The sequence below is a fragment of the Spodoptera frugiperda genome, chromosome 22 (assembly GCF_023101765.2).
Source record: "Spodoptera frugiperda isolate SF20-4 chromosome 22, AGI-APGP_CSIRO_Sfru_2.0, whole genome shotgun sequence".
Classification (NCBI taxonomy): Eukaryota; Metazoa; Arthropoda; class Insecta; order Lepidoptera; family Noctuidae; genus Spodoptera; species Spodoptera frugiperda.
In genome coordinates, this window is record NC_064233.1 from 3444544 (window position 1) to 3464278 (window position 19735).

The 19735-nt window shown below is 39.9% G+C and overlaps 1 long non-coding RNA gene across 1 annotated transcript in view; it reads right to left on the bottom strand.

Moving 5' to 3' along the window:
* The window catches only part of LOC126912139 (uncharacterized), a 38909-nt gene extending 19577 nt beyond the window's left edge, over positions 1–19332 (bottom strand). Inside the window, exon 1 of the long non-coding RNA XR_007706783.1 lies at positions 19184–19332. This is a non-coding gene — a long non-coding RNA (uncharacterized LOC126912139). The remainder of the gene's footprint in view (positions 1–19183) is intronic.
* Between the last annotated feature and the right edge of the window lie 403 nt (positions 19333–19735).

Consider the following 19735-nt stretch of genomic DNA (forward strand, 5'->3'; position numbering starts at 1 on the left):
ATATAATGGAATACGTGCCTCATGAAGTGTACAATATAGTGCAGGCAAGGCGTAGCAACAGACAAATATTTGGCCCCGAACACGTAAACTGTCTAATGACACAACTGCAGAGTGCCGTACAATATCTATACGGCAACGATGTTTTACACCGGGATCTCAAAACGACCAACATTCTACATTCTTCTGAAGGTGGCAGATTTTGGAATGGCCCAAGAATATGCTGGTACCGTCCGCCTGAACTACTGCTACTTAGCAACACATGCGGCACTCCTATACACATGTACAGTGTTGGATGTATATTTGCAGAATTTATCAATTTCCAGCCACTGCTTCCCGGTACATCTCAGTCGAATCAGTTGATAATCCGAAATAAATCGGTTTATAAAATTGATTGATCAGTCGACAGCACATTAAAGTAACCTGTGGTAGTACAAAGTACAGAAATACACGTAGATAATGGAATTGAAGCAGCGATGTATGGACGTCATGTAGTTACCACCAACAAATGATACTCAAGATATGGAAATGACGAGTGATGTAGTTCTGTCTAACAGAACATTATGTACTCTATTAGCACAAGGGACATTGAGTGGTAAAATAAGTACAGGTGGGTCGTTTTTTGAATACATCAGAATTTCCTGTGCTAGTCGCGACAGGCGGTCGGACGGTGGTCGCGCAAGATCGACTTGCCAACTGTTATTCCACTACAGCACATCAAAGTACAAATCTAAAGTAAGCGACATACACAAAACTCGAGTGTGGTTTGCAGTTCATGATACAGAGCCGTGATAGTGGTGTAGTGCCAAAGTTCGCGCAAATCAAGCCTGTAAAGTGCATTCGGGGTTACGAAAAATTCTTCCGCGTCGCGAGCGAGAAACTTCTACGTCACGCAATCTCGGACTACCGGCGCAAACTAGTGTTTGCTAATAATCGTGTGTACGAGTTACACCTACAGTTATCGCGGACGTTGGATGTTAGGCTATGGAATGTTTTGGATGCGATGACCTACAACCGTACAGAAAGCATCGGGGAAAGCACTACACGTAGGTAAAATGATAAAAAAAATGTAACAGCCGAGAAACTGCATCTATTAACGAGATGGAAAATCAAAGAGCCCAAAGAAATATAAATGGCTCTAATAAAGTGGTGTAGATATTCGAACTGAAAATCGGTAAAATATAGTACATTGTGTACACAGGTTTAAGTAAAGGTTTCTCAGAGCTACAGCATGTCAAGGTCTTAGACACAAGACCAAGTCTGTAAACGAAATGTGACGTTCCACACATAATTGGAGTCGTCATTTAGGGCATTTCATTCTAGAAATTGAATTGTTGAAAGAAGAAATGGAATCGCAATAAACTCAAAGAGACACAATAAGACTTTCCAGATTATAGAACATTAAGGAGCAGTTAGAGACTTTGACTCACCTCGCTATATCTTTAAGAACGGATATACGTGCGTATGTCGCCAAGATACGGATCTGAGTAGCAGTGAGACAGGCAACTCAGGGTCAGTCACTAAAGGTTTAACAGTATAGTATGCGACTTCGATGACAACAAATCCACAGTACGTTGAGTTCGACTATACTGACGTCATCATAAGAATGACTGCCTGATTCGGCAAAATATATATTGCGATTTGGAGGACACAGCACATCAAGACAACGAAATATACTACTTAAACCTTAAATAGAAACTGCGGGCTACTCTTAAGGAACTGAACAGGTCAAAACAGCTGTGTAGCCAATTACTCCAGGAACGAGATGATAATGAAGTAGAAACAACAGTAATCCAACTTATTTTAAAGATTTTTTAAGGAAATTATTGGAAATACATAACATCTTATAGACATTGAAACAAAAATTAAAAACTTGAAAGATGTACCATATCGAGACAGCACATCAAGGTCCTAAACCCAAGACTGACTCTATAAGTAATTATCGACATCCTACACATGTCAACTAAATACTGACGTATGCATCTTTGACGACAAATCTGTGGCGCCGTATTAAAACTTAAACCTGGGTCCCGGTGAGCTCGTGGAAATAGCGAGTCTCAGTAACAGGCATGATTACTTGGACATTTTACAAAATGTCATGTTGCCGACTGTGCGGGTTGCTTATCAGCACGAACATATTTATTTCGTGCAGGATAATAGCGCAGTCCACCGCGCACGGATCGTGCAAAACTGGTTCCAAAACCAAGTAAACATGACTGTTATTGATTGGCCAGCAAAAAGCCCCGATTTAAACCCCATAGAAAATCTGTGGGGTCATATGGTGCTAAACTGGGACTAATCGGAAATTAAATCTAAAGCCAATTTGGACGACGTAGTAATGTCGACCTGGGAGTCATTACGCGGTAGCAACATTTGCGCGAACATGGTACAAAGCATGAGCAGAAGCTTGCAAGAGGTAATAGACCGAGAGGGTTTACCCACTCACTACTAAACTTAATTCAGATTTAGACAGGCTCAGTAACTGATTCAGAAATCGAAACAAGTCAGCGCTGACCCAAAACATTCGTGTAGGAATTTAATGCTAGCAGCATGAAGTTCAAATTTATTTGTATTGTTTTTTTTTGGGTCAGTGCTGACTTATATCGATTTCTGAATCAGTTACTGAGCCAAATTATATACAGTCCAAATTGACTACAATGTTAATATTTTTAAAATAATATTAAAATGCAGTCTAGACAAAACCTGTGATAAAACGGTAAAGTGATTATATTGTTATGCGGTTAGAAATTGTTATAATTTCACAATCTGAATACAAGCAATGATATACATATGTAGCACAGGGATATGACATATTACTACAAAACATGGACAAAGTGCTACTGGCTCAGGGCATGGGGAGGTCCACTTACAGTTGTCATAGGCTAAAATACGTAGCAGTGTGAAGTACAATGTGTTTTATTTGATTGCAAAAGACATGGTTGACAGATACAACCATCGATTGATACGTAGAGAGTCACAAACAGCACGTCAAGACGTTCGAACAAAGTGGGAAAAGCACTCCATTACTATCCATTACATATCAGTGAATAATGACGACGAATAGTAAGGAGCAAACTCTATTCAGCGACAAGAGAAACAGTTTCTCAAACCTTGATCACTCAATGTACACACTACCGACACTCAAACTGTGGGAACAACTGGTCAGTGCTTACAGAGTTGTGCTTCGAGTCACAGCAGATAAAGGTCACGAAGAAAAGTAGGCGACATACATAAACAACGTGTGGCGAAGTAACAATGACTATAAGACCGAATTAAGACAATGATACACAGATGTCATGTTCAGACAATACCCTGTTTAATATCGCCAACTAACATAATAAAGACATCAGAAATGCTGTAAAAAGCTAAAGAAATTTATGAGAAAATTAACGGACCTGAGTAGCAGAGAGATAGATAGATTCTACAACGAGCCTTACTTGTTCTACAGGGCATCAATATAAGAATAGAAGTCAAGGAAACACTTGAAGCCGCGTGCCTCACTACAACTGCGAGTATAGATAGTGGAAGCTATCAATTCACACATGAGAGCCCACACTCGGCAACGAATGACTACGGTCAACAGCACATCAAGGTGATATATTAAAGTAATTCGTACTAAGTCATAGTGTACACGAAATATCTTTGATGTAGAAATGAACATAAAGAAAGAGTCTGTAACTTCCAATCCACATTTCACAATTTCTGTGGAAGTTCCTTATTGTACGAATGGAAGGTATTACTGACTCGCACCATTTTGTTAAACGTACACAAACAGTTGTGAGGATAATAACCAATCTAAAGGACATCACTGGGGAGCATAGCAATTGCTAAAGTGCATGACAAAGAGCAAATAAGAAACTCAAATATAAAACAATATAAGAAAGTAAAGGCATAATGTAAGGGATATAAAGATGTTTATATTATTATGAAACAAAAAGTGTCTTGCGCTGGACCTCGAGTGCAGACACACGGAGAAGAATTCAGCAAACAGATAAACAATCTGTAAGTACGTATTACGACGCTGCTGGAGACGTAATGGGATATATGATGGCTCAACCAAGACGGTGGAATGGAGATGTCGACATAGCACTGCTACAAACGACTAATGTCGATGCCAGAATATTAAAACAAGATGTGAACTATGTGCAGTGTCGTACAGCATGCCAAGGTCCAAACATGTTGACTGAGGACACACAAATGTGGGAATGACAGACGCAGACGTACGTATCAAGTACAAAATACACAGTACAGTTAAACCAAGATCAGTAAGTTCCAGGAGTAAGTTGGAAATATAAACGAACACCTACAGATGATCAATAACAAGCCAGAAGATTATCTGACACTCAAATACCTGATACAGACCTGAGTAGGTGGAGATAGACGATTATGTTTGGACATCGCACAACAGAACTACATCATCACAGTGTTAGGCTAGAAACATCAACTACAAATCAAATGCTAGGTTTGGCAGAGGACGCATAAAAACAAAATAAAAGAAATAAAAACAAGTTCAGTTATAAACGAACAGGTCCTGGTTAACGAGCCGACAAGAGCTTGAAACATAAAGAGACCCCAACATAAGCATTTCGGAACAGACCTGAGTAGGTAGAGATAGATGCGCGCACGAAACTTTACTGTATACGATAACTCCAGTAAGTGACGTTTGTAAACGAGTACTTCGTGTTCGAATTACAGCACGTTAAGGTACTAACACATAGTACGCGACATATATAAAACTATCTGAGAGAATGCAGGGATATATAATGGAATACGTGGCTTATGAAGTGTACAATATAGTGCAGGCAAGGCGTAGCAACAGACAAATATTTGGCCCCGAACACGTAAACTGTCTAATGACACAACTGCAGAGTGCCGTACAATATCTATACGATGTTTTACACCGGGATCTCAAAACGACCAACATTCTACATTCTTCTGAAGGTGGCAGATTTCGGAATGGCCCAAGAATATGCTGGTACCGTCCGCCTGAACTACTGCTACTTAGCAACACATGCGGCACTCCTATACACATGTACAGTGTTGGATGTATATTTGCAGAATTTATCAATTTCCAGCCACTGCTTCCCGGTACATCTCAGTCGAATCAGTTGATAATCCGAATTAAATCGGTTTATAAAATTGATTGATCAGTCGACAGCACATTAAAGTAACCTGTGGTACTACAAAGTATAGAAATAAACGTAGATAATGGAATTGAAGCAGCGATGTATGGGCATCGTGTCGTTACCAACAACAAATGATACTCAAGATATGGAAATGACGAGTGATGTAGTTCCGACTAACAGAACATTATGTACTCTATTTGCACAAGGGACATTGAGTGGTAAAATAAGTACAGGTGGGTCGTTTTTTGAATACATCAGAATTTCCTGTGCTAGTCGCGACAGGTGTTGCCAACTGTTAATGCACTACAGCACATCAAAGTACAAATCTAAAGTAAAGTAAACGACATATATAAAACTCGAGTGTGGTTTGCAGTTCATGATACAGAGCCGTGATAGTGGTGAAGTGCCAAAGTTTGCGCAAATCAAGCCTGTAAAGTGCATTCGGGGTTACGAGAAATTCTTCCGCGTCGCGAGCGAGAAACTCCTACGTCACGCAATCTCGGACTACCGGCGCAAACTAGTGTTTACTAATAATCGTGTGTACGAGTTACACCTGCAGTTATCGCGGGCGTTGGATGTTGGGTTATGGAATGTGTTGGATGCGATGACGTACAACCGTAGACAAAGCATCGGGGAAAGCACTACACGTAGGCAAAATGATAAAAACAAATGTAACTGTCGAGAAACTGCATCTATTATCGAGCGGGAAAATCAAAGAGCCCAAGGAAATATAGATGGCTCTTATAAACTGGTGTAGATAGTCGAACCGAAATTCGGTAAAATATAGTCCATGTGTACACAGGTTTAAGTGAAGGTTTCTCAGAGCTACAGCATGTCAAGGTCTTAGACACAAGACCAAGTCTCTAAACGAAATGTGACATCCTACATATAATTGAAGTCGTTATTCAGGGCATTTTATTCTAGAAATTGTATTGTTGAAAGAAGAAATGGAAGCTTAGGACACTCAAAGAGACACAAAAAGACTTTCCAGATTATAGACCATTAAGGAGCAGTTGGAGACTTTGACTCACCTCACTATATCTTTAAGAAACGGATATACCTGCGTATGTCACCAGGATCTGAGTAGCAGTGAGACAGGCATCTCAGGGTCAGTGACTAAAGGTTTAACAGTTTCAGTGTACGACAACGAGGAAACCAAGTCGAAAGCACGACAATAGCACGTCAAGGACTTCGACTATAGTTAAAAACTATTATTGGAATATTCAGCTATATAGGAGATATACTCAAGACATGTAGGTAGTAGTAATATCATTTTTGAATCAAGTGAGTGAGGAAAACATACAAAATTATCAGCTGACAGCACGTTAAGGTACTAACACATAGTACGCGACATACATTGTACATGTGTAATGGTTAAGGCAAAATGTGGAGAAACTGTAAACTTCGTTAACACCTCCAGCCGACGTCAGCTGTTCCAGTGTAAAAGGTACATACATACATACATACATACATAACCTCACGCCTGTCTCCCATGGGGGTAGGCAGAGACAATGAACGCCAATTGCCACGGTTCTTACACACTTCTTTCGCTTCATCAACAGTCATCAGTCTTTTCATGCATTTCATGTAAAAGGTATTAGTCTTTTTATGATGAATGCTAGCTATTTTTTTTTTTTTTTTTTTTTAAATAAACAAACAATCCGCAGACATGTCGTCCGCGCCCTTTTTCATGCATTTATTAGAATTATAATTGCGTTGGTTACAAAATTATTGTGTTCGGCTCTTTTTCTTAAAATTAAACTTATTAATCTACGTGAGTCCATTTTTTTTTTTTTTTTTTTTTTTTTTTTTTTTTAAAACTTTATTTCATGCTTATACTACCACTAAAAATACCACTTCTTAATTCTAGAGGACAATGTCTGCGTGGCAGAGAGTGTCGTTCACATCCTCGAATGAGTGCGATCGACAAACTCTGCGGCGCAGTTACAATTTGATTTTATACTAAAGAGGAGGAGAAAGGATGTCAAGTTGTTTGTCTTTTTGCCAGGGACTCAGCCAGCTTCAGCAGAGGTTCTATGACGCTGGCGTCCCGATGTTGCATGGCCGTTTTTAAGTTGTATTCGACGACCGTTTTCGTCGGCAATGCTTGCTATTGGCAATTTACAGATACAATAGTACTGTCAACACTAGGTCGGTGATCAAAGGATTTACCGTAAAAGCGACAAAACGCGCTGTTCTTTCACCAACAGCACGTCAAGGAGTGTGACTCAAGTTAAAAACTATATTATAGGTAAATTCAGTTACATAGGGGATATACTCAAGATATGGGAACTGTACACCAGTAATACAGTGCAAGCTATGATTTACAGCATCACATACAAGTGCTACCAGAATCACCAGATTCTGGTAGCACTTGGTACTCTGGTACACCAGTACCAAAATTGTGCTTTGAACTTTTTAATAATAAGCCGAGGCCCTCAAGAGTAGATGTAATAATTTACAATTATTACATGTACAAAATCAATGTTAGAATATTAAAGAAAGATGTGGAATCTGTTCAGTGTTGTACAGCATGTCAAGGTGTTAGACACAAGTACAAGTCCGTAAACGAAACGCGACATTCCACACATGTTAACTGAGGATCCACAAAATGTACGAACGGCAGAGATGAACAATGTATGGCACAGAATGATATACATATGTAGCACAGGGATATGACATATTACTACAAAACATGGACAAAGTGCTACTGGCTCAGGGCATGGGGAGGTACACTTACAGTTGTCATAGGCTAAAATACGTAGCAGTGTGAAGTACAATGTGTTTTATTTGATTGCAAAAGACATGGTTGACAGATACAACCATCGATTGATACGTAGAGAGTCATAAACAGCACGTCAAGACGTTCGAACAAAGTGGGAAAAGCACTCCATTACTATCCATTACATATCAGTGAATAATGACGACGAATAGTAAGGAGCAAACTCTATTCAGCGACAAGAGAAACAGTTTCTCAAACCTTGATCACTCAATGTACACACTACCGACACTCAAACTGTGGGAACAACTGGTCAGTGCTTACAGAGTTGTGCTTCGAGTCACAGCAGATAAAGGCCGCGAAGAAAAGTAGGCGACATACATAAACAACGTGTGGCGAAGTAACAATGACTATAAGACCGAATTAAGACAATGATACACAGATGTCATGTTCAGACAATACCCTGTTTAATATCGCCAACTAACATAATAAAGACATCAGAAATGCTGTAAAAAGCTAGAGAGATTTATGAGAAAATTAACGGACCTGAGTAGCAGAGAGATAGATAGATTCTACAACGAGCCTTACTTGTTCTACAGGGCATCAATATAAGAATAGAAGTCAAGGAAACACTTGAAGCCGCGTGCCTCACTACAACTGCGTGTATAGATAGTGGAAGCTATCAACTCACACATGAGAGCCCACACCCGGTAACTAACGACAGTGGTCTACAGCGCATCAAGGTGATATATTAAAGTAATTCGTACTAAGTCATAGTGTACACGAAATATCTTTGATGTAGAAATGAACATAAAGAAAGAGTCTGTAACTTCCAATCCACATTTAATAACAGATAAAAATAAAAGCAACATATTGTTGCAGGATAATAATATTTCACAGTACCTGAGATAAAACACAAACCGATCGACAAAGAGCTACGTAGAAATACATACATATATATCGCCATGCCTGTCTCCCATCAGGGTACGTAGAGACAACGGAACGGTTGCTGAACCTGTCAAGTGGACCAAATGGATGTAGTACAGCACGTAAAGGTGACATGCCACTAGCATTATGTAGTGGACGTCTGAACTTGTAATGAAGTCTAGGAACCACTGCGGGAGCTCCTGCTGATGTAGTTTTGTTCAAAATTGTAAAATTGATTGTCAAACCAAGCGCACGACAAAGAGCCACCGATTCTGGTCACCTGGATCTGATGTTCAGGCATCAAGCACGAGACATAAATGAAGTATCTACTTACTAGAGCTTACAGCTGACGAGTCACCCGTGGCGGTGAAACACCAGAAAAGATGCGGAACTCCATATAGACCACGTCGTCACCTTGACGTGCTGTAGACTGAAGAAGACTCTGCCAGCCGACGTCAGCTGTTCCCTCATCTTGAGTATCACTTGTAGGACGATGTGGTTTTCTATACAGTCTATAGAGTTCCGCAACTTTCTCTAGTATTCCACCGCGTGACTCTTTGACTGTCGAGTCTCTTAACACTTCGGTTTACCTTTAACCAAGGATGCTTAAAAGCGCAAGAAAATATTGTTCTAGTCCAACAGCATGTCAAGGTGTTAGACACAAGTCCAAGTCAGTAAACGAAACGCGACATTCCACACATGTATACAATCCTGTACTGGAGATATTTTAAAAGGACTCACACCTAAATTCGAGCACATTACAAACGCTGACAGAGTTTTCTTCAATCTACAGCATATCAAAGTGCAAATCCAAAATAAGCGACATGCTTAAAGAATGTGTAACGTAGAAATAAATCTAGATAATTATAAGACGGAATGGAAGCAGTGATACACGTTGTGTAGGGAAACATAATATTGACAATACAACTACGAGCCCGCTACTGGATAGTAGAATAACAAATGTCTTACTGCTTGAAGTGGCCAGTGTATTACGGACCTGAGTAAACTTTTCAATTATAACCATCGCGACCGTTTTAAACTACAGTCTGAGCCGTAGGACGAGTCGTGAGACATGAAGGTGCTATTGCAGAGATCAAGACTGGTGCTGTTCTATAGGATCATAGGAAGAACAAGATACAAGAAATACTATGAAAAAGATTTACACAGACTACTCAATCCAATAGAGACTGACCTGAGTAGCAGGGTCTTGTCTTGCGCTGCACCTCGAGTGCAGACACACACGGAGAAGAATCCAGCAAACAGATAAAAATGTACATCAGTGAGTTCCAGAACTAAGACATATAAGGGATCTACAACAGATCATGTCATTAGAAAATAAGGACTAACTTATGACCCGATATCGACAGACGAAACGACAGACCTGAGTACGTATCGCGACACTGGAGACGCTATGGGTGACAGTTTCATCATGACGGTGAAATACCAAAAAAACTTAGCATGACGACATAGCACTGCTACAAACGACTAATGTCGATGCCAGAATATTAAAACAACATGTGGATTCTGTTCAGTGTTGTTCAGCATGTCAAGGTCCAAACATGTTGACTGAGGACACACAAATGTGGGAATGACAGACGCAGACGTCCTCGCAGACTCAGGTCTGTTTCAGGTATTTGATCTGACACTCAAATACCTGAAACAGACCTGAGTAGGTAGAGATAGATGCGCGCACGAAACTTTACTGTATACGATAACTCCAGTAAGTGACGTTTGTAAACGAGTACTTCGTATTTGACTTACAGCACGTTAAGGTACTAACACATAGTACGCGACATACATTGTACATGTGTAATGGTTAAGGTAAAATGTGGAGAAACTGTAAACTTCGTTAACAGATATATTTCTCATATTATTATTATTCTTCGTTAACACATAAAAGAAATAAAAACAAGTTCAGTTATAAACGAACACCTACAGGTGCTCGTTAACATAAATTGAGAGGATTCTTAGGAGCCACAGACTTGAGTAGGTAGAGATAGATGCGCGCACGAAACTGCTGCAAGCTTCGAGGACATGAAGGCGCTCTTACTTTGAGGATGACTGCCCATGAAGAGAAGCTCGAGGAAGCCACAGCCACAAATGCACCCCTCGCCTGATATCGCAGAGTTGCAGTCTGAGTACTACGGGCTTTTCATTTATAATGAATCAATATTAAAACATCCACTTCTGCAACGGCAGGAAGCAAATATTGCACAACACATTCCTACGTGTATTAAACGCATGGTATACGTAGGTACACATCATACGATGCATGCAGTGAATGCATTGAGTGTAGCGCGCGACTGAGAGCGACTGCGTCTAGTCATCTGAAAGCTCAATTTGCAGTAATAAAGGTGACTAAAACCTTCCAAATTATAAACATTAAGTGTCACTTCTAAAGGGAAGATTACTTCTCTCACTCGGAATATAACGTAAACAATCCATCCATGGATATTTCAAACGTACCGGAGTTTTCTGAGAACGGAACTGAGCAGCAAGGAGACAAGCTACCTCCATAGCCAGTTGACGCTGACGACGACACAAGACGTTGCGCGAAGCGGGTGATAGTGCATTAGCCCGCTTATGACAAATGTTGACTATTGGCAATCTAGTGATACAATACTACTGTCAACCTTATGCCAGTGATCTAAGGACTAACAATGAAATTTGTTATGGAATTCGTTTAAAGTTAAAAACTCTATTATTGGAGAATTCAGTTATATCGGAGATATACTCAAGATATGGGAACTGTACACCAGTAATACAGTGCAAGCTATGATTTACAGCATCACATACAAGTGCTACCAGAATATCTGGTGTCCCAAAATTGTGCTTTAAACTTTTTAATAATAAGCTTAATAAGTGGCTTGCTCAGTACTACAGCATGTCAAGGTCTTGAATCAAGTCCAAGTCTGTAAACACAGTAATGGGTGCGCAGATATGTGGAGACGGGTGGAATTGAAAATTGCCGAGCTGGGCCGAAACCGAAGGCAAATTCATCTGCTCGGCACTACGACATCGTAGCCAGGCACAAGGCTGATCCGTTTCTTTCAACGTGCACTACAGCAACGGCACTCGATGTCTGCACGCAAACTATAAGGAGGCACCTGCACTTTGCTGGTTTAAGGTGCAGGAAACCAGCCAAAAAGATACTTTTATCAAGAATGCACCAGGAACAGCGATTAAATTTTGCCAGAAATTTTATAAATTTTGATTGGGAAAATAATGTAGTCATATTTACCGACGAAAAGACTTTCAAGTCGGATAAGGATGGGCGTAAAATATTGTGGAGAAAGATACAAAAAATGCAACCTCCTTGCAGGACCAGTGGTCGTATTACTGTTACTGTCGGGTATTGGGGTTGGATGTCTTCCCTGGGTCCCGGTGAGCTCGTGGAAATAGCGGGTCGCAATAACAGTCATGATTACTTGGACATTTTACAAAATGTCATGTTGCCGACTGTGCGGGTTGCTTATCCGCACGAATACATTTATTTCTTGCAAGACAATAGCGCAGTGCATCGTGCACATATCGTACCAGTATATCTGGGTAGTTGAACCATAAAAAAGATATCACAGAAATTACCGCGGAACGGATCTGAGTAACTTTGTCAATAAAATCTATTTTAAATCTGTCCGATCGATGGTTTCCAAATTGTAGGAGTAAAAAAACCGCGAAGTCGGGTGTCGTATTGCGTGTTGCTAACGAGCAGCAAATAAAGAAGCTTGAGTCCGTAGCAGCGATTCGTACCGCCGGTTTGCGTTTGGAAAAACCAAAAGGTCGTAGGCCGCGTATCCTCGTCAAGGACGTCCCTGGTTCTATGGAGGACGCCGCGTTTTTGACCTCCCTTTACCGTCAAAACATTAGTGGGGAATTCGAAGTTAAGGAGCAAGATTTTATTAAATCTTGCAAAATTACCCGCCGTCGTACATTACAAAACGGTCGCAAGTGGATTGGCGTTGGAATAGACGCTAATATTCGTAAACGCCTAGTTTCAACGAAAGATAAACTTTTTATCGATTGGGCTACCTGCCGTTTCATAGATGATGTCGAGGTAGTCAAGTGTCATTTGTGTCAGTCAGTTCGGCAGGAAGTAAGGAAACATTGTCAACCCGGGTCACAGCACATCAAGGTGATATATAAGTAATTTGTACTAAGTCATGGTGTACACGAAATATCTTTGATGTAGAAATGGACATAAAGAAAGAGCCTGTAACTTCCAATCCACATTTCACAATTTCTGTGGAAGTTCCTTATTGTACGAATGGAAGGTATTACTGACTCGCACCATTTTGTTAAACGTACACAAACAGTTGTGAGGATAGTGCCTAATCTTAGAAACTTCAGAAGCAATACACGACAAAGACCTCTATAATTAATTGAGAAGAGGAAACATACTACAGGAAGGGTAGCAGATGGACAGACATTGCAAATATTGCACGGAATATTGTCTACGTACCTATTGACAAACATACGTCTCACAATATGTGTGGCACACTCAGCATAAAAGTGTGAAATAATAGCTTAAATAGCATCGCTAGACCCAACAAAAATAGAGGATATAATATTAAACCAAGATATGGACTATGTTCAGTGTTGTACAGCATGTCAAGGTGTTAGACACAAATCCAAGTCCGTAAATGGAAAGTAAGATTCCACACATGAACCAAACAGAATATATAAAGCGTTTCAATAGAAAACCCTGTCGTTCTCAAGTGATCCAGACAAGAGGGAATGACTGACTCACGTAGTGCGAGTACACTATTTACATATACATAATGCTGAAATAATATTTATTGTGAGAACCAAGAAGAAAAAAAGACAAATATTCCCAACAAATGTTAAGCGAACGCCTGCTTGAGGCCTCGGAGTAAATAATTAAACACAAATACCAAATTCAAATGATACTCAAGATATGGGAATGACGAGTGATGCAGTTCCGACTAACAGAACTACATCATTACAGTGTTAGACCAGAACCCGTGACGTACATCGAGGATCTAAGACGTAAGTCCAAGCAACCAAAATCTGAATACTAGGTATGGCAGAAGAAACATGTATAAATGCGGTAGAAATGAGTTTCTTTGACAGATTACATTAACGTGTCAACATTTGGATAACGAAATAAGCAATGATAGATTGCGTGGTGTAACGTTGCACGTTATTTTGTGAACAAAGAAATAATAAATATCACAGCTACCCTATCTAAACAGAGAAAAAAAATAATCTTTACAATATACCTAAATACCCGCGCGCCGCGCGCTGCGATAGCTACCTACCGCGCCACGGTAACCGGTTTGGCAAACGATCCCCTCCACCTAGACTGCGACTCGCCGCGCTAGTACGTATTATTCTGTGGCGCTGGCGAGGAGCTATATTAGACAACCGAGTGGAATCATACCAGCTACCACGCAACCGCGAACAGAAGATAGTCACCTATCGTAACAGTGTCTCTAATTACGATTATTTTAATTAATTTAATTTATAAATTCAAACAAGTATCCTATTTTGTGGATTTCCACCTTAGGATACTTGAAATGTATATCAATATAAGAAAGTAAAGGCATAATGTAAGGGATATAAAGATGTTTATATTATTATGAAACAAAAAGTGTCTTGCGCTGGACCTCGAGTGCAGACACACGGAGAAGAATCCAGCAAACAGATAAACAATCTGTAAGTACGTAGTGCGATGCTGGAGGCACTATGGGATATATGTTGGCTCAACTAAGACGGTGGAATGGAGATGCCGACATAGCACTGCTACAAACGACTAATGTTAGACACAAGACCACATTTTAATAAATGTCAAATCGTATGTTTTGGACTGGCATTAAGGAATAATAATAATCATATTTACTTACATACACAACTTTAAATCTCAATGGATATTATGAAATAGGTGCGTCAAGCACTGAGTAGTGGTTTATTATAAAATTACATCGACCTACAAGTGACACCCACGATGTGGAAATAATAATATGTTTATATAATAAAGATTATCTTTCAAACTGCACCATCAAATAACTTTGCCATAATGCTTACATATCGGGGGAAGGCATGGCTATACAGGTCACTTCTAACCTTTTTAGAAAGTCAGCAGTAAGTAGCGTTTGATATGTTGTCAGCCCCGGTATGTGTGTCGCAAGGAGCTGAACCAGTACCAGCCGGAGTCCCTGCTGTGCCGCGAGCGCACCTCCCCCTACACCAAGTAGCACGAGGAATCAAAACAGCGAGCTATTGTTGACGTGAAAAATGTTCGCAAACGGACCTGAGCAGCAGTAGCGTGTTACACTATAACACTATATTCGTGCAACCACAACACGGGGAGGTGCAGAATAAATTAAAACAACGTCAATTCTACTTACACTAATTTAATTATGTAGCACAAATCGTATAGCACAGAGCGCGCTAGGATACTGGTCTGGCAAATGTATACAAAATCCATCAACAGCACATCAAGTATGAAGAAGAACAGTAGTAGGTGCAACATCATTTACAGAAGTGAGAATGACCTGACCTGACTAAGGGAGACAGAATAGCTTACAGCTGTCGAGTCACCCGTGGCGGTGAAACACCAGAAAAGATGCGGAACTCCATATAGACCACGTCGTCACCTTGACGTGCTGTAGACTGAAGAAGACTCTGCCAGCCGACGTCAGCTGTTCCCTCATCTTGAGTATCACTTGTAGGACGATGTGGTTTTCTATACAGTCTATAGAGTTCCGCAACTTTCTCTAGTATTCCACCGCGTGACTCTTTGACTGTCGAGTCTCTTAACACCTCGGTTTACCTTTAACCAAGGATACTAAAAGCAACTAATCCTACAAAATCAAATGAAAAAAACCAAACACAAAACCTCAAATGTTGCAAGCAGAAGATTAATACAGTAAGACTCGACATTTCTGGACTAAAAGCTTAAAAATTATGTACTTTAAACTTGAAAACAATAACGAAGAGCCATGACGGACCTGAGTAACAAGGTGGTGGTGAGGTTTTTAGTCAGTTAAGAGTCTGCCTCACCCAAGGCGGGAGAAGACATTGAAAATGATTCCCATAAAACAAAAAATAATAGTGAAAGAGGTTACAAGTGTAGCTGTATGCATTCACCATTTACTTCACCAAACAATCAGACCTCTCATTGAAATGGTTGGCAATAATATCACCAAAGCAACTTTAAACTTTTTACGAGTGCACGACAAAGAGCCACCGACACAACACGTATCCGCATTGTTGCAAGCAGAAGATTAATACAGTAAGACTCGACATTTCTAGACAAAGACATTGAAATTAAGCATTTTGAATTTGGAAGGAATAATGGTTGAGGTAGATCAACGGACCTGAGTAACAAGATATAGATTAACAGATTCATATCCGGCCTCATCTAGTTATTTATGAGATTGACGTGTAAAAGAGTTACATTGTAACCTATTTGCAAAAATAAATATCATTCAGGAGTAGGAACGGGGTGGTTTTTGGTCAGTTAAGAGTCTGACACTCCCTCTCACCTAAGGCGAGAGAAGTCATTGGAGATGATTCCCATAAAACAAGAAATAATAGTGAAAGAGGTTACAGGTGTAGCTGTATGCATTCACCATTTACTTCACCAACTAATCAGACTTCACACCGAAATGTTGGCAATAATAAACACAAGAAACCTTTAAATTTTATTCCAGTGCACGACAAAGAGCCACCACTATCTTAGACTCTTCTGATCTCCGAGAACTGCTCGACAAAGAGCCACCGATGCAAGTACCTCAATATAAAACAGGGAAACACACTCATCATTTTAGCCGTAATAGGGGTGAGCCTATTGCCATATACTGGGCACACTTAACAGTGAAATCGTCTTGCGTCGAAACTAAATTGTCGAACACGGAACGTGAGTTGGACAAGTATAAGACGTCATCTTGTGTGATAGTGGACAAAAATAGGGTTTCTTCGCTATTCCCTACTACTACTACCATGGACTCAGCAGACATCCGAGTACTGCGCGACAAAGAGCCACCGATGCAAGTACCTGAATAAAAACAGGGAAAAATACTCATCATTTTAGCCAAGACGGCTAGCAAGGGTATTTCGCCACCCGAGCGTACGGCGCATTGCGTTCCGCGCGCGCCTCAAAGAGGAATCAGACCTAGTGCGGTAACGCAGCAAGAGTAGGAACGGATAAATAAATCCACGATTGTAGAATTAACCCAGCGAGTCACAGGAATTGTCGCGATTTTGGAAGTGAAATCGTCCTGCGTCGAGACAAAATTGTCGAACACGGAACGCGAGTTGGATAAATATAAGACGTCATCATGTGTGATAGCGGAAAATAAGCCGGTCAATAATAAAATCTCATATGCCGAATCATTAAAACTGCGTTTGCCCAAGATCGCGCCCGCGATGGAATCCCGCGCGCCGCTGCCGTGTGTTGTCGCCTACCCCACAACCGAGCGCTCGGCTGATTTCGCGTCGTCGTCGGCGACTAAACATCCGCTTATTGAAGGACCGCAAGACTTACACCATGTATAGCAGAAATTTGAAATCCAAATAAACAAAATAAAATAAAATTTACTGTTACATACGTGGTATAGAAATGAATGCTAGGTTTGGCTTAAAACATAAAAGTACTTAGAATAAATGCAAAGCAAATGCCTCACTTGAGAAGTAGGTGTAACCTACCTATGTGTGGTATTAGTGTAATTTCGTAAGGTGTCGAAAGTACGAGAGGTGGTACAGCATGTCAAGGTGTCAGACACAAGTCCAAGTCAGTAAACGAAATGTGACATTCTACACATGTACACAATCCTGTACTGGAGATATTTTAAAAGGACTCACACCTAAATTCGAGCACATTACAAACGCTGACAGAGTTTTCTTCAATCTACAGCATATCAAAGTGTAAATCCAAAATAAGCGACATGCTTAAAGAATGTGTAACGTAGAAATAAATCTAGATAATTATAAGACGGAATGGAAGCAGTGATACACGTTGTGTGGGGCAGTTCTACAGTACTGACAATACAACTTCGAGCCCGCTACTGGATATACGAAAGACAAATGAGTTATTACAAAAAATGGATTTACGGACCTGAGTAATGTTTTCAATTATAACCATCGTGACCGTTTTAAACTACAGTCTGAGCCGTAGGACGAGTCGTGAGACATGAAGGTGCTATTGCAGAGATCAAGACTGGTGCTGTTCTATAGGATCATAGGAAGAACAAGATACAAGAAATACTATGAAAAAGCTTTATACAGACTACTCAATCCAGTAAAGCAGAGACTGACCTGAGTAGCAGGGTCTTGTCTTGCGCTGCACCTCGAGTGCAGACATCGGAGAAGAATCCAGCAAACAGATAAATAATCTACATCAGTGAGTTCCAGAACTAAGAAATGTAAGGGATCTACAACAGATCATGTCATTAGAAAATAAAGATTATTAACTTATGATCAGACCACACTAAATAGGACTGGATTGACGGACCTGAGCACGTATCACGACACTGGAGACGCTATGAGTGACAGTTTCATGACGATGAAATACCAGAAACCATAGCATGTCAACATAGCACTGCTACTAAGGACTAATGTCTATGCCACAATATTAAACCAAGATGTGGATTCTGTTCAGTGTTGTACAGCATGTCAAGGTCCAAACATGTTGACTGAGGACACACAAATGTGGGAATGACAGACGCAGACGTACGTATCAAGTACAAAATACACAGTACAGTTAAACCAAGATCAGTAAGTTCCAGGAGTAAGTTGGAAATATAAACGAACACCTACAGATGGTCATTAACAAGCCAGAAGATCATCTGACACTAAAATACCTGAAACAGACCTGAGTAGGTAGAGATAGATGCGCGCACGAAACTTTACCGTGCAGAGTGCCGTACAATATCTATACGGCAACGATGTTTTACACCGGGATCTCAAAACGACCAACATTCTACATTCTTCTAAAAATGGCAGATTTTGGGATGATACTCAAGATATGGGAATGACGAGTGATGCAGTTCCGACTAATAGAACTACATCATTACAGTGTTAGACCAGAACCCGTGACGTACATCAAGGATCTAAGACGTAAGTCCAAGCAACCAAAATCTGAATACTAGGTATGGCAGAAGGAACATGTATAAATGCGGTAGAAATGAGTTTCTTGAGAATTATGAGTGGAGACACTTTGACAGATTACATGAACGTGTCAACGTGTGGAAAACGAAATAAGAAACGATAGATTGGGTGGATTTCCACCTTAGGATACTTGAAATGTATATCAATATAAGACAGCAGAGGCATAATGAGATATAAAGATGTTTATATTATTATCTATTATCTGAGGCATAATGTAAGGGATATAAAGATGTTTATATTATTATCTATTACTATTATCTGACTTTCAAAACAGTCATACCACCTACTGGTTTGTATGACTGTTTTGAAACAGTATTAGATGAAGTACTAAATAAACTCAGTAGTTCAAATAAATTCATCATTACTTGTGGCGATTTTAATGTAAATTTGTTAGAAAATTCTAGTTTAAGTACAAAAATTGTAAGTTTATTTGCCTCATTTAACCTCACGAACCTGTTTCTGGAGCCCACTAGGATAACTCCTACTAGTGCCACTTGCCTAGATAATATTTATACTGACATTGTACCAACTAATAAACAAATAATATCATTGCTTGATTCAGATCATTGTGGACAATTAATTTCAATAACAAATAAAGTAAATAAAGTGTCGAAACCACATATTATTGTTAACCCAAAGACTGAAAGACGCATTGAAACTTTCAAATCTAAACTCACTGACAAAATACCTTTATTATTAAGGAATAAAAATTCTAATAACTTGTGTGATGAATTTTTTAACATTTACCATACCGAGTTTAACCCTTTTGCAGTTAGAGGGAATATTTTTCCCACCAATGAAAACCAATAAAAAAGGAACAAAATTTCTATTTGCA